Raw genomic sequence first — 12,214 nt, 5'->3', positions numbered from 1 at the left:
CTCCCGCGGCTCCTCTAGAATCTTCAAGGTCGTGGAGGACTACGGTGGTGGAGTCAACCAGTGACCGGGCCATTTCTTTATGCTGGGCCCGCTCTTGCCAGGTCAACCGCCATTTTGAGAGTTCGGCAGCTACCGGCGATCGCGGGGTCACATGAGTGGACGGGCTCCACCCTGCCGGGCGAGACGTTGCAGCATGGCCACAGTGGAAGAACCGTTTTCCGGGCGCCTGGAGCGCTGAGGGTGCAGCTGGGAAGTCTCCACCTGGGGAGGCGGGAGAGGCCTGTTCGCACCGTCTCTCCCTCCCAGTGCACCCCACGGCGTCTCGCTTGAGATTTGTTATGGCCGGACCAGGCGATGAGGACGAGGGGGGGGTCGGAGGCATGTGCAAGACATCCCCCCCAGTGTTGTCGCAGCCATTATAAAAGAAAGAAGTGTCCCGTCCGTCTTCGGGCCGGGCTTCCGGTGGATGTCGGCCGGACGCCCCTGGCTCTGGCCCCATGAACGGGTTTCTTGGTTTATCGGCTGCAGCCGGATCCCGTCGGCCTCGGCCCCCCGACCGTTGGTGGTCGGACCGGAAGAGCATGTGGCGGGACTACCTGCAACTCTCAAGGGCCACCGCGGCCGGACTGGGAGAGAGAGGGGAGGGTCGAGGAGACATTCCCCCCTCCTGCAACTGTTCAGCGTTGTAAAGGCAATCCCCTGGCCGGGTCCCGCTGGCCTCGGCCTCTCCTTCGGCTACACCCTACGTTAGGATCTCCTGGCCGAGGCGTGGCAGCAGGACCTGCCTTATATGGGCTGCTCCCGGCTGGGCGTAGCCGGAACCCTGCCCCACCTTGGAAGTTTCCAGAGTGGGGGTGGATGTTCTACTGACTTGCATTTTCCCTAGTCTATCGATTTTTTTTTGGCGTGGCAGGCGGTGGGACAGCGAGGGGTGATTTGGTTTCTCTTACTGTTTTTCTGGTCTCTCACCACTGGCATATTTTAACGTTTTCTTGTTTCTAGGACATTAATAGGTTTTATCATTACGTTATGTTATCGTTTCTTTGTTCGTTGTTTAATAAAAGTTCATGTTCATCAGTGGCCTACTGATTTTCGTTTTCCTATTTTTTTCTTTCCAGGTTGTTTCATGGTAAAGTTTCTGTTAACAGGATACAGTGATCACTTCGTTATTATTGCATATGTCCTTTTCACTAGGGGTGCTCTCTGGTCGGGCCAGATGACGTATCTCTAGTAAATGGTCCGGGTGAAAAAGGTGCATCAATCAGTGGGGAGTAGATAGGCATGACAGATTACAACGGGGGAGAACGGTCCGCATTACGTACCCTTTCACTACTTGCAAAGATTTTCCTACGTTTATTTGCAAACAGGGAATACCTCCAAAAAGAACTAATTCCCAAACAGTCAATGTTCAGACAATCAATCAATCAATGAGGAATGAAATGGGTACGACGTGTTAAAGGCTTGCGTTACCTACCCTTCACTATCTGCAAAGGGAGAGAGAATATTCCTATTCTTCCTCGTTTGCAGGTAGAGAAGATCCTTAAGAGAATTAACTTCGAACAATTCAATGCTCGATTGAAACAATCAACAAGGGGTACTGTGAACACAAATGAACGCCGCTTATATACATACGCATTGCTATTTTCAACAGGTTGTTCCTAATGTTTCTATTTTAGCGAGGTCAAAAAGAGATCCCATTAGTGGCCTACTGATTTTGCTCGATTCCTTTTGTTTTTTTACACGATTTTTCGCTATCTGCAAAGACTAAACAGAGTATTGCAACTCTGTGCTTGTTTGTAAATAGAGAATGAACCAAAGAGAACAATCAATCAAATGGAGAGAGAAGCAGGCACGACGGATTACAAAGGGGGCAAAGGGCTGCGTTAACTACCCTTCACTATCTGCAAAGAGAGAGTACTCCTAATAGAAATGAGGGGTGGGGGGCAGCATTCAAAGCAGATCAGTGTGCATAAACACGAAAATGTTTTTACTTACCACGTACTTGACATTCAACAGCTTATGATATTTGCTATTAAAAAACCATTGAAATTCACTGAAAAAACCATAGGTTATAGACCATATATAGTTAGGAATTAGCATTTACAAAACCTTGAAAATTCACTGAAAAAACCATAGGTTATACACCATATATAGTTAGGAATTAGCATTTAAAAAACCTTATTTTACTCACACAAAACCATTGAAATTCCATATATAGTTAGTTGCACTAACTATATATCGCGCACCCGCAATCCACTGCTGATCATGTCACATATTACATCATTCATGACATGGTCAGTGACATCACTGATGACATCACTGATGACATCTCAAATGACATCACTGATGACATCATCCAGTGACTGTGTGTTTCTGTAAAGTTTAAATATGTTTTACATATTGAAGAATGAGTAGATGTATAAGTGTCTGGACGAAGGATTTAGTAGGTGCATGACTGAATGTATGAGTGAGTGATTAAATGTGTCTCAGTGAGTGCATGGGTTAGTGATTAAACTGTCTTAATTTGTGCATCATTATGTCTGTTGTTCTGTAAACTGCTGCATGTGTTGATCAGTAGCTATATGATTAACTATATGGGTTATTGATTGATTGTCCAAGTATTTGTATAGGAGACTGAGTGTGTGTGTGGCTGGCTGGGAGGTGTGTGACTCTGTGCAGATCAATGTGTACTTGTATCAATGATTGTATAAGAAAGTAAGTATGTGTTAGTATATGTTTGAAAATGTAAGGTGCTCTATGTATAGACAAGAAAATGGAAGTGTGATTGATTCTTTACAGGACTGACTAGGTGTGTGAGTAACTCCATGGATGAGTGGCAGAGTGTAAGTGTCTGTATAGGTGTATGAGTGCATATGATAGTGTTGTAAAGATGAGTGATTGTATGTATGAATGATTGTATGGGTGAATGAGTGAATGTGTGTGTAGACGTAGGAATCAGTGAGTACGTATGTAGTAACTAGTATTGGTGTGTCAATGGTTTCAAAAATTATACTCTGTATTTAACACTGGGTGAAACAGAGGTTATATTAAAACGTGAGGAGATGCATTGTAGTGTCACATGAATGATATCATCAGTGATGTGGTCATTGATGTCAAATGAGATGTCATCAGTGATCTCATCAGTGATGTCATTTGAGATGTCATCAGTGATGTCATCAGGGATGTCACTGACCATGTCATGAATGATGTAATATGTGACATGATCAGCAGTGGATTGCGGGTGCGCGATATATAGTTAGTGCAACTAACTATATATGGAATTTCAATGGTTTTGTGTGAGTAAAATAAGGTTTTTTAAATGCTAATTCCTAACTATATATGGTGTATAACCTATGTTTTTTTGGAGATTAGCTGCTGTGTGCCCCCAAACAAAGGAGCTTTGGGACCAGTCAACACTAGAGAATTAAGGGGTAGCAGGAGTGGTTGACCAGTGGAGCAGTTTCAAAATGGGTTGGTGTGCATATGGGTTTAAAACAAAAGAATTCCCACTGGAGGAGTGTGCGAAACAAAGGACGTGCTATGGGTGGGAAGGGGAGAAGGCATGCTATTAGTGGGGAAGTGGCACATCAGGGAGGAGCAAGAAAATACATGCCCTCCCATGGAGAGCTGAAATGTATTTAAAGAAAGTAGTTCCCCGAATGTAAGCAATGGAAATATACAAGTCATCCAATGGAAAGGAGCAAGATAAGCGCCAGAGAGGGACTAATTCAAAAGGAGAAAGGAAAGCCAGAGAAAATTATATTGACAAGAAACACAATAAAAACTAAGCAATGGGCTCATTCAAGGCCTTCTGTAAGTATTGCCCATAATAGGTCTTCAACAACGGGCAGCTTAAAGGTCTCAGTGGGCAAGATTTAAAACCTGAACAGCTGCAACTGGCAAAGGACTTATGCAGTGAGTTATGTCTACAAAGGGCCTTGTCAAGGTCTTGCACTCAATCCCCTCTACTTGTGGCTTAAGGCTGTGTGCAGGAGTACCATGCAAGGAAAAGATCTTGACAAGAAACCTAACCACAGGTTAGGCAAGGTCCTGCACTCACTCCCATCTAACAACCAAAGGCTGTGCGCAGGTTTTAAGTCAGTTAGTGTTGGTGCCTCACTGAAGACTAGGCTCTGCATCCTAACCTTTCTGTGCATGGCTAAAGACCTGCACAGATATTCAATTAGCAAGAAGTGGAATGATGTCATTTTAGTTGTTTTTATTGCCGGTTTTCAAGTGGGATATTACAAACACGCTTCTACAGTCCAGACCTTCCTTTCCCGCCACTAAACTGCTCCCTCTTCCTCCTGCTTTTCCCCCCACCAAAGGTCTGTTTTTATTATCCAAAAAATTAAGGTTAGATAGTATTTGTGGTCATGTCTCTAGCTCAATCGGAGTCTTTTTAATACATTTTTTTAGATTGAATATTTAAACAATGTATTCAGAACTTCTTGTTTACGCAGTTTACTTATCCATGAGTGCTTACTAGTCAACTGCCATAAATGTAGCAAACTCTTGCACAGTGAGTTGGTTAGAGTCACCCTTAGAGCAACCAGGTGTGCATGGTAATCTTTTGCAAACCTCAGAAATCTGAATAATAAATTAAATATTTCTCACCTTAAGCAACACAGTTTCTGATGGACGTGATCTTCCTGCTGATGTCTCATCTTAAAACTTGCTCTATGTTCCAGGGTGGATTTGGAACATTTTCAGTCAGTGCTCCGAGGTGCCTGCTGGTGACAACCAGGCGGCTCCAGTTACAAGTTCACAATCATCATCACCGGAATTGATGATGGTGAATATAGGTGTCACTCATGCTGGTGATGCCAGTCCCACCCATAATTACCACTCCACAGATGCAAAGACAAAAAAGATTGTGCTCACAATATAAAAATCAGAAGGCAAATGATGTCAAAACTAAAGAAGCTGCAGTGGCCCTACCTGGAGCCAATGCTGTTGACATGAACCAGAATTTTGTGGGTAGCCTCCTTACAATAGCCGCCCACATACTGTGCCAGAAATCTATCTTGTATGGACATACTTTTGCAAAAGCGTGTTATGAGAAACCACCATCTGTTCTGTGGGACAACTGCCACTGATGTAGACTTGGGCTCCGCTAGCAATGCAGTGGAATCGAAGGAGAGATCGGTTAATCTCACTAATGTCTTTCAGTCGAGCATCACCAATTAGTACCTGATTTCCTGTTACGAAGGGAATTTAGTGTGACCATGCCCCTTAAGTCCTTTCTTGTGCTTCTAGGCACAAGTTCTTCTATTGCCTTTCTTTGTCTCGGCTTAAAGGCCACGTTCAAGCTACATTAGGGTCCATCACAGACCTAGAAGTCTGTAAAAACCCAAAAGGTTTAACCCTCAAGGGCTTATTAGGAGAATTTTATTTAGTTTAAAACCAATCCCAATCTCTGAACAAAGTGGTAAACAATCAGAGTGAAAACACAAGGAGGGCAGGTCTAGATTGGTGAATCAAGGTTTGCAGGTTTGCACTAGACAAGGGAATCCGTAAAAAAAAAAAAAGCATGTGCAAATAAACTAGGGCACGTACAAAACGTCACCAAACTGCAACCCTTCATGTTCACGATGAAAGGTTATAAAAAACAAGATGTGCTACCCTACCAAAGGGCAAGGTACAAAGGTAATCAATTAATAGAGCTCACAATAGCCCATCCTATATCTCCTCTGTGCCACTGTCTCAAACATCCTCATCCAACTCCTTGATCCCAACTTTCTTGTATATCCTCATCACTACAAGACACATTTTAGGTGAAGCTTGTATTCCTCTTAAGATCCCTGAACTTGAAATCCTCGTGGTCAAATGTGGCCTTGTCTATTAGCGGACTGCATGGTACAAACCACCTTGTCTACTGCAGTCCTACGGTATTTTCCCCCTATTATTTCCATTAGGCTAATGGCCTGGGCATCATTATCAGAACTAGGATTCACTCACTTTTCTCCTTGGTCTGTGCAAGAGTGATGTTCCCCATAAAGTTAAATAGAGCATCTGACAGCAAAAGGCAGGGGAAGGGTGGAGAAGAGTGAAAACGCTTCAGTCTGACAGGTCATCAGTCCTTCTCCCGATCATGTACAATCATCTGGTCGTACCTGAAGTCAAGTCAAGTCAATTTCCTTTATTCGGCATTTAACAAATACCATAAAAGTGCATAAAAACATTAAAAGCAATTCAGATCATAACATTTAATTTTTCAAGGATGACTTATTTAACGGACATAACATTCAGCTCCTCCCACGCGAATTCCTGATCCTGACCGCCATTTTGATCAAATTCGTAATACAACACAGGGTATATGGATCGTTAGCCTTTTGCAGGAACAATAAAGCTACCTTGGCGTGTTTGAGCTTTACACTTTTCAAAATTCCCACAAGGTACCTACGCCCGGGGGAGTCTATAAAATGAACATAATAATACAAAATGAAGGGTATCCTGCGGAGACCTATTGTCGCAGCCGCAGGTACCCTTCTGTTCAACCGTTAATGTAAAACCTGGGGGAACCACCAGTATATGGTGTAAAAGGTTGAACCTAAAACGGGTCATAAAAAATCTGTCCTGTGCATTGTGGGTCAGTGAGAGGTAGGGTTCCATTCCACTCTCACTTTTCAATAGACTATAGGCAGCGACTAGGTTTGCTTTCTTCAGTTGTCGCCCTTCTTAGAGTTATCCATTCCCCATATATTTTCTTAACTCTCATATAATCCTGAGATGTAATTGTTTCGGGATTGGTAAAAAGGTTCTTACAACCAATGTCCTCTAATGTGCCCTTTACATATTTTAACCAGGGGATACATCTCCCTTTATCCCTTTTCAGACAATCTGTAATAATTTGTCTGCTAAGGTCGGCCTCCGGGTTACACCAAATCTTCACCCAGGCCAAAAGTGGCCTGACCTTGATTTTGTCTTCAATTTGGGCTTCTCCAAGTTCTTCGTGTATGATAAAGGCAGGAGTACTATGTGGGACTTTAAGAATCCTTCTGAAGAATTTATTTTCCTCCGCCTGTATCTGTTGGATATTTACAAAGCCCCAAACTTCTGCCCCGTAGGCTGTTTTGGCACAGCAAATTGATCTGTAAAGATTCATAACCTGCTCCGGGGACCATCTGCCCAACCTGCGACCGTAGCTCATTATAGCCCCAGTTGAGGCCACCAGTTTGGAGCAGTGTTTTTCCACAAGAAGTCTAAACTTTAGCATCCCATCGAATAATACACCTAAATAGGAAAAGAACTGAACCTGTCCTATTTTGTGGGTCCCATTCTTGTAGGAGAACTTCTTGTCTGGTCTGGCCCCCGCCAGCATGACATAGGATTTGTCCAAATTAGCTGATAAGTCAAGCGTGTTCATAAAGCTGACAAATCCATTAATCAACCTCTGTAGCCCCCTCGGTGTTCGGGCTAACAATACCGCATTGTCCGCATAGAGCAGGACGGGGACTGGGCGGCTACCTACTTGCGGGGAATCTACTCCTAGTTTACATAATTCGCTGTTTAGATTATTAATGTAAAGGGAAAATAAAAAAGATGCAGCCCTGCCGCACGCCACTATTACATGGGAATGGAGAGGTCCTGCCTCCCTCTGAGTTGAAGCGAACTGAGGCGGTGGTGTTCCAATGTAAAGCTTTAAGGATGTTAACTAGGTCCTGGTCTGCCCCTAGGCTTATCATGAGGTCCCTTAGCTTCTCTCTGTTCACGTGATCGAATGCCGTAGAGAGGTCCATGAATCACAGGTAAACCGCCTCCTTGCTGGCTATGGTGTACTTGGCTATCAGCAAGTAGAGGTTCAGGCATTGGTCCGTAGTCGACCTCCCCTCCCTAAACCCGTATTGGGTGTCTGTTATTATCTCGTGGGTGTCTGCCCATTCTGTGAGGCGATTTAGGATGACACGCCCCAACACCTTCGCCGTGACATCAATCAAAGATATCGGGCGATAGCATTGGGGGGTCATCCCTGTTCCCTTTTTTGTATATCGGGACTATTGTCGCAGAGGACCAAGAGCGTGGCAGACCAAATTCCACTGCCGCGTTCAGAACCCTTGCGAGGATAGGAGCCCACAACTCTACATTGCTGAGCTATAGATCGGGAGGAATGCCATCAGGGCCGGGCACTTTATTTTTGGTTAGACCTAAGATAGCCCCTTCTACCTCTCCCAAAGTGATCTCAATCCTTGCTGTGCAACTAAGCCCATACCACTCGTCAGTATTAGTTTCGCCCGTGTGGTTATATAGGTCTTTAAAGTGGGAATACCATTGCTCGGGCAAAATGGTGCTAGAGATCTGTGGGCTGCTTGGGTCCTGGAAACATGGTTTATTTATAATTTTTCAAAACTCGGTTGAATCCCTTCTGTCCGCCGCCTCCCTTAGGTCTTCCCAAGCCTGGGTTTGAAGGCTAAGTTTGCGATTTTTTTAATGCCTTCTTGTATGCCAGCCTGCATTGGGCAATGTGTGACTTATCTCTAGGTGGTAATTTTAGGCTAGCTTTTAGCTCTTTGTGTGCCTGTGAACACTCTTTATCAAACCATCTAGGGGTGGGGGTAAAATTCCCATTCTTAGGGGACTGTAATAATCCCTCAATGAGGTGTGCCATCTCCTCGAAAGCGATCACCACTGCAGCCCCCTCGATAGTGGGGTTAAGGCATACATTAAATGCATCTGCCCCTGTGGTTATTAGAGATTTATAAAAAGTGTCCCCGTCTATTTTGGCCCATCTAAGTCTCCTCCCCTGATCCGTTGCGTTCTCTGCAAAACCTACACCTCGTGGAACATATTTGATAGTTGGGCCTAATAGATCTAACACAAGCGGGTTATGGTCACTGTATATGCTCCATTCTATATCTACTCGTTTAACCCAAGCTTTAAGCATACTAGAGACCATAATGTAATCCATATAGGAGCGACAGCCTCTGCCCTTAAAGGTGGGATTGATTTCCCCTCCACTTCCCAATTCTACCAAATCCATGGTGTGGACCAGATTATGACCTTTCAGCACCTGGTCTAGATCTATCCCTTCGGGTGAATGTGAAAAGTGCGGCCCTTTCTCCACTGTGCAGCGAGACCAGTCCTTGTTAAGTGGTCTTAAATTTGTGCACAGGTGACAATTAAAATCACCCACTAGGACTAGAGACGGTGCTGCTGCTGACTTCACAGCCATCAACTGAGTGTTTAGGCAGGAGTCTAATTCCTTTCATGAGTTACCCTTCCCATTAGTTCCCACAGGGTTATACCAGTTAATCGGGGTAATGTTTAAATCTTTTGAATGGAAGCCCAAGGCCTGCAAATTGTGTGATGGCCAGTTAAAATTGGACCAAACCCCTTTTATCTTAAGGTCCACATATATGATAAGCCCACCCATGGCTCTCCCTGATGCTGATTTTTGGACAGGGATTGAGAAACACTTATTCCCCTCCAGGAAAAGAGGATTGGAATCAATCGTCCATGTCTCCTGGAGACATATAACGTGATACCCTATAATGTATTGTCTCCATTCCTGCACCTCATGTTTGGCTGCTAATCCTGCTATGTTCCAGGAAATCAGTTTTAGCCCATCCTGCCTTTCGGGCCTCTTTGCACAGGATGTAATGCATTCATTACTTACAATCCTGTCAATCACCGGGGTGTAATTCACATCGGCTGGACTATATGAATTTATTGATTCGGTACTTGCAGCTCTACTGTCAAGCCCTGTTATTTCTATTTCTACTACGGGCTTGACTTGTGGGCTTTCGGCTATGATTACCCGCTGGTTGTCCACTCTCTGTGCTGACTCGCATCCCCGCTGTAGTGTTAGAGATATGATATCTTGTACGGAGCTATTATCCCTCCCCTGACTCTGCTCAGTACTTGTGTCTGACCATAGTCAGTCAAGTTCTTCTATGGACGAAAAAGGGTCAAATCTATTCTGGAGGTCAATCACCCCCCCGGTTCCTCATAGCTACATATTTGGGTCTTTGGGAATACCCAACCAAGTTCCATTCCCTGCAGCTTTGTCCATCTAAGGTGCGCCCCCTGTTATAATTCCCCCTAGGACAGAAAAAACTCAGGGGCATAGATCTGATGTTACTTGCATCTGTAGTTGGGCCCCACCTTAGTATCTGGTCAACGACTTGCTTGTTACGGAAATTCACCACCACACAAGCCCCAATATGGTCCTTAGGCCTGCTTCCCACCCAATTCACCCTTCGTACCATTAATATTTCCCCCTGTTCGTTGCCTGCCAAGGGTCTACACTTGTTTAACCAGAACATGGTCTTATTTTTGAGTTCACCATATGGCTCTATCTGCTCTGGTTTCAACTTCGGGACTCCAGTTAAGATGATTACATAAGGGGCTGTGTCAGGAGGTAGATTAAGGGTTACTGGAGTGTTAGGATTTACCCTGTTGTTAAATTTTTCTGATTGGCACTTGGTCATGGGTGGGGGCGAAGATTGTCTGTGGCCCATAACTTGATGGCTGCCTTTTGGGGCTCCTTCGGTGACTCCACCAATAATGGCGGGGAGACCCGAGGGAACCTGTATCAAGCCTGATGATTGTGTATTCAGAGGGGTCGGGGTGTGTGTGACAGCGGTATTGTTTTCGTTTTGGGCAAGATTTATTAGTGGCGTATCTGGACTGGTACTGGTGGCCTCCCCCCTGTGCTGTTGTTTGGAGGTGGATGGCTGGGTCCAACGGCCAACCCCTTTGTTTTTATCAGAGTTACCACCTTGTCCAGCCTGCTAAGAATTAGCTTAGTTTGGTTGGCGACAAGTTGCTGAATGTGGTTCTGTAAATCAGATGTAAGTAGAGCTACCCATGTTGTGGGGCACTTGTGTGCTTAATTCATCCCCTCCATGAGCTCTTGCTTCTGTGAGAGAGTTATTAAACAAAACCTTGTTTGGGGTGACCCTCTTTCGCCTGATTTTTTTTTTACCCTTCGTTTTCCGAGTCTTGCCCATTTGCGGTGTTTCCCCCCTTATTGATATTTCCTGTACAAAAGGGGACCCCTCTTGAGCACAGGGGACGTCAAATAACCCAAGATCTGGTGAGGCATATAATAGGGGTGCTTGCGCCTCTGAGTCCTGTTGTTGGGTGGTGAGATTGATCTGGGGAGTTAAAGAATAGCGTCTCTCCGTGCGATCGATCTCATTTGCTACCTCCCCTAGTGCTTTGCGCAACATTCTGTCAATGGCAGTTGGTTTATCCCAAGTTGGAGGCGGGGCTCCTTTAGGCTTGCTATTTTTTACTGGGTCTGGGGGGGTGCACTTAGGGTGCTTGGAGGACCTAGTTTGGACCGTGCTAGCCATACTGTAATAGACAACCAGTCTATGTGTCACTTAGAAGCGGTCCAAGGTACCAAAGCTCTACCCCCAGCAAAGGTCGAACAATCGCAGCCACCGACTGCTACTCCCAAGCGTCTAGTCCCAGATGCAGTTCACTCCTCAAAAATGAGTACAAACGAAACCCTCCTTGTACTGACCGGGTTGGTTAACTCCGTGTTCTCCGTTCCAGTCCTGGGCAGCAGATGTTAGGGGGTGGGACCCGACTCGACGTCTGCCGGCCCCAGACGGCCACAGATGGTCCCTCCCTTGTCCCGGGCTTAGCCCGGCGCAGACCCGCGACGCGGGGGCTGAGTTCCTTTTTGTGCGCCTCCTGGCGCCGGAAATGCGTGTGGTGGCGGCTCCCGCCGCTAGGGTGTCTGGGATCTGTAGTCCCGATGCCCCTGGGCCCCCCTCCTCACTGCGGCCGCTGGTTGACAAATGAGGTGCGGCGGCGGGAGGGGAGGCAGGAGACAGCTGGTCAGTCAGGTAAGGTGGCAGGAAGGGCTCGAAAATGCCCCCGAAGCAGTATGGTCCCCCGCTCCACCGGGGCTGAGTTCCTTTTTGTGCGCCTCCTGATGCCGGAAATGCGTGTGGCGGCGGCTCCTGCCGCTAGGGTGTCTGGGATCTGTAGTCTCGATGCCCCTGGGCCCTCCTCCTCACTGCGGCCGCTGGTTGACAAATGAGGTGCGGCGGCGGGAGGGGAGGCAGGAGACAGCTGGTCAGTCAGGTAAGGCGGCAGGAAGGGCTCGAAAATGCCCCCATAGCAGTATGGTCCCCCGCTCCACCGGGGCTGAGTTCCTTTTTGTGCGCCTCCTGGCTCCGGAAATGCGTGTGGCGGCGGCTCCCGCCGCTAGGGTGTCTGGGATCTGTAGTCCTGATGCCCCTGGGCCCCCTCCTCA

The sequence above is a fragment of the Lissotriton helveticus genome, chromosome 1_1 (genome assembly GCF_964261635.1).
Source record: "Lissotriton helveticus chromosome 1_1, aLisHel1.1, whole genome shotgun sequence".
Classification (NCBI taxonomy): Eukaryota; Metazoa; Chordata; class Amphibia; order Caudata; family Salamandridae; genus Lissotriton; species Lissotriton helveticus.
The sequence above is the reverse complement of the archived record's forward strand: the minus strand, read 5'-3'. Positions refer to the sequence as shown.